The sequence below is a fragment of the Raphanus sativus genome, unplaced genomic scaffold (assembly GCF_000801105.2).
Source record: "Raphanus sativus cultivar WK10039 unplaced genomic scaffold, ASM80110v3 Scaffold2258, whole genome shotgun sequence".
Taxonomy (NCBI): domain Eukaryota; kingdom Viridiplantae; phylum Streptophyta; class Magnoliopsida; order Brassicales; family Brassicaceae; genus Raphanus; species Raphanus sativus.
The window spans coordinates 12,501-16,550 of record NW_026617567.1 but is presented as its reverse complement, the minus strand read 5'-3'; positions in this window follow the sequence as shown (position 1 = coordinate 16,550).

Here is a 4,050-nt window from a genome sequence, read left to right as displayed (position 1 = left end):
GCTGGTGACCGGAAGAGGAAGAGAGATTCAAGTGATGAGGGTAAGACCTCAAGTGGAAGGCCGGAGTGCCAAAAGTGTGGAAGGCGCCATGGTGGTGAGTGCTGGAGAGCTATGGGAGCTTGCACAAGGTGTGGCAAGATGGACCACTCAGTCCGGGACTGTCCTGGACCAGATCAGAGTCGTGGTCAAGCGGCTGGTGGTGACTCTAGGACTTGTTTCAGTGTGGGAAGGCCGGACACTTCCGAAAAGGACTGTCCTAAGCTTCAGGCTGGATCAGGCAGGATGAGGTCTGAGGTTAGCAAGCCGGAACCAAGCCGTGGCCAGACTTCTGCACCAAGGGTCTATGAGTTGTCTAAGGACACTGATGAGGCCAAGCCTTTCATGGCGATCACTGGTAATGATCTGATCTTATTCTTTTTAAATTTTTAGAAATGCATGGTATGGAACCTAGAATGGATTAGATGCTTAGATTGGGTTTCCTGTAGGGACCCTAAGTATTGGTGGTGTGAAAACACATGTACTTTTCGACACTGGAGCTACACATAGTTTTGTGAGTCCATGTTTGGTCGGAAAGGGTTTGTTCCAGATTGGGACAGGGGATGATCCTGGCCTAGTGAGTGCGGCTGGAGGCCAATTGATGCCCTCATTAGGACGAGTGAAGGATATCCCAGTGGTGATCCAGGACAGGGTAATGCCTGTGGATCTTGTTGTGGTCCAACTCAAGAATCATGAGGTGATCTTGGGTATGGACTGGCTTGGAAAGAATCGGGCCACCTTAGACTGTCACCGGGGAAGGGTGCTGTTTGAGAGTGGGTGTGGACCCCCGATCAGGTTCCAAGGTATTCGTCCAACCTCTGGATGCTTAGTGGTATCAGCAGTCCAAGCGGAAAGGATGCTTGAGCGGGGTTGTGAGGCTTATATTGCCACAATCACCACTAAGGAGGTTGTTGGGGGTGGTAACCCGGACGGGATTCCGCTGGTCAGTGAGTTTGAGGATGTGTTTAGGTCTCCACAGGGCATTCCCCCTGATAGGTCAGACCCATTCATAATAGAACTGGAACCAGGGACGGCCCCAATGTCAAAAAGTCCCTACCGCATGGCTCCTGCTGAGATGGCCGAGCTAAAGAAACAACTAGAGGAGTTGTTGGATAAGGGTTTCATACGCCCTAGTGTGTCGCCTTGGGGAGCACCAGTCCTCTTTGTGAAGAAGAAGGATGGTAGCTTTAGGCTGTGTATTGACTATCGAGGGCTGAATAGGGTTACTATCAAGAATAAGTACCCATTGCCTCGGATAGATGAGCTGTTGGATCAGCTTAAGGGAGCAAGGTGGTTCTCTAAGATTGACTTGGCTTCAGGGTATCATCAGATCCCAATTGAACCAAGTGATATAAAGAAGACTGCATTCAGGACCAGGTACGGCCACTATGAGTTTGTGGTTATGCCATTTGGTCTGACCAATGCACCAGCAGCATTCATGAAGATGATGAATGGTACCTTCCGAGACTTCTTGGATGAATTTGTAATCATCTTCATAGATGACATACTTGTATATTCCAAGAGCAAGGAGGATCATGAAAGGCATCTTCGGGCTGTGCTGGGGAGGTTGAGAGAGCAGCAGCTCTTTGCTAAGTTAAGCAAGTGTAGCTTCTGGCAGAAGAGCATAGGCTTCCTTGGACACATTGTGTCAAGTGAAGGTGTGTCTGTTGATCCAGAGAAGGTAGTGGCCATAAAGGCATGGCCTCAGCCTAAGAATGCCACAGAAGTCAGAAGCTTCTTAGGGCTGGCCGGCTACTACAGGAAGTTTGTGAAGGGCTTTGCTAGCTTGGCACAGCCTATGACTCAGTTGACAGGAAAGGATGTTAAGTTTGTATGGTCTGAGGAGTGTGAGAGAAGCTTCTCTGCGCTTAAGGACATGCTTACTAGTGCACCAGTCCTTGTCCTGCCTGAGGAGGACCAACCATATGTGGTATACACAGACGCCTCCATTACTGGATTAGGATGTGTACTGACCCAACATGGGAAGGTCATTGCATACGCCTCAAGGCAATTGAGGAAGCATGAGGGTAATTACCCCACACATGACCTAGAGATGGCAGCTGTGGTGTTTGCCCTGAAGATTTGGAGATCATATCTTTATGGTGCCAAGGTTCAGATACTTACAGACCATAAGAGTCTGAAGTATATCTTCACTCAGCCTGAGTTGAACTTAAGGCAAAGGAGGTGGATGGAGTTTGTGGCAGATTATGATCTGGACATAACTTACTATCCAGGGAAGGCCAACTTAGTGGCTGATGCTTTGAGCCGAAGAAGGGCGGAGGTCTCAGCTGAAAAGGAGGCTGACATATTGGAAGGGATGGTCCGGTCACTCAACCTTAACACACTGGCCAGTGCTGATGAGCCATTGGGGTTAGAGGCAGTGGATCAGGCCGATCTCCTTACCAGGATTTGTACAGCTCAGAAGCTGGATAAGAACCTTCAAAAGGTTGCTCTCAATGACAAGACTGAGTACCAAACCACAAGCAATGGTACCATCTTGGTTAATGGGAGGATAAGTGTTCCTAACAATAGGGAACTCAAGGAAGAGATTATGAGGCAAGCTCATAGATCTAAGTTCTCAGTACATCCTGGACTGAACAAGATGTACAGAGATTTGAAGAGGTATTACCACTGGGTGCGCATGAAGACCGATGTGGCCGAGTGGGTGGCAAAGTGCCCCATTTGTCAATTGGTCAAGGCGGAGCACCAAGTGCCCAGTGGACTACTCCAAAGTTTACCCATTCCGGAATGGAAGTGGGATCACATTACCATGGACTTTGTGACTGGCTTCCCTACGACCAGGACCAAGAAAGATGCTGTTTGGGTGGTGGTCGATAGGCTAACCAAGTCGGCTCACTTCTTGGCAATAAAGAAGGGGGATGGTGTGGATGAGATTGTGCAGATTTACATAAATGAAATAGTGAGGTTTCATGGGGTACCTGCAAGTATTGTGTCGGATAGAGATCCGAGGTTCACATCCTACTTTTGGCAAGCTTTCCAAAAGGCCTTAGGCACAAGAGTGCACATGAGTACAGCTTATCATCCACAGACTGATGGCCAGTCAGAGAGGACGATTCAGACATTGGAGGATATGCTAAGGGCTTGTGTTTTGGACTGGGGAGAGACCTGGGAGAAGCACTTGCCTTTGGTAGAGTTTGCTTACAACAATAGCTTCCATACGAGCATTGGTATGTCACCATATGAGGCTTTGTATGGGCGGCCATGCAGGACACCATTATGCTGGACCCAAGTGGGGGAGCGCAGCATGATTGGTCCTGAGATTGTGGAGGAGACCACAGAAAAGATCAAATTTGTCAAAGAAAAGATGAAGGAAGCTCAGGATAGACAGAAGAGCTACGCGGACAAGAGGAGGAAACATCTTGAGTTTGAGGTGGGTGACCTAGTGTACCTCAAGATGATTACCTTCAGAGGCAGGACCAGGGTTTCTGGAAGAAGGAAACTGGATCCTAGATACTTAGGTCCATTCAGGATCACCGAGAAGGTGGGCGCAGTGGCATACAAGTTGGATTTGCCATCAGCAATGGATGCATACCACAATGTGTTCCATGTGTCCCAACTAAGGAAGTGTCTATCCGAGCAGGATGTGGTGTTGCCTGAGATTCCCAAAGATCTTGGTAAGAACCTGACCTTAGAGACAAGGCCGGTTCGAATCATAGATAGAGCGGAGAAGGCCACAAGGAAAAAGACAGTACCTATGATCAAGGTAGTGTGGGAGAGCAATGGCAAGGACATTATCACTTGGGAAACTGAAGCAAGGATGAAGGCTGAGTACCCCGAGTGGTATGATCAGTATGTTGGTGAAGATGCACTTGGTCTGGATTCGAGGACGAATCCCTATCAAGTGGGGGAGACTTGTCATGTCCCCGATCCTAGATAGGATCGGCCGGATGGACCATGGTGCGAGGGGATGCACCAAATCAGGTCTAATGACCTAAGACAAGGCGCATCATGGTCTGGGAAGTGGGTTAAGGGTATCAGGAGGCTGAAACTTAA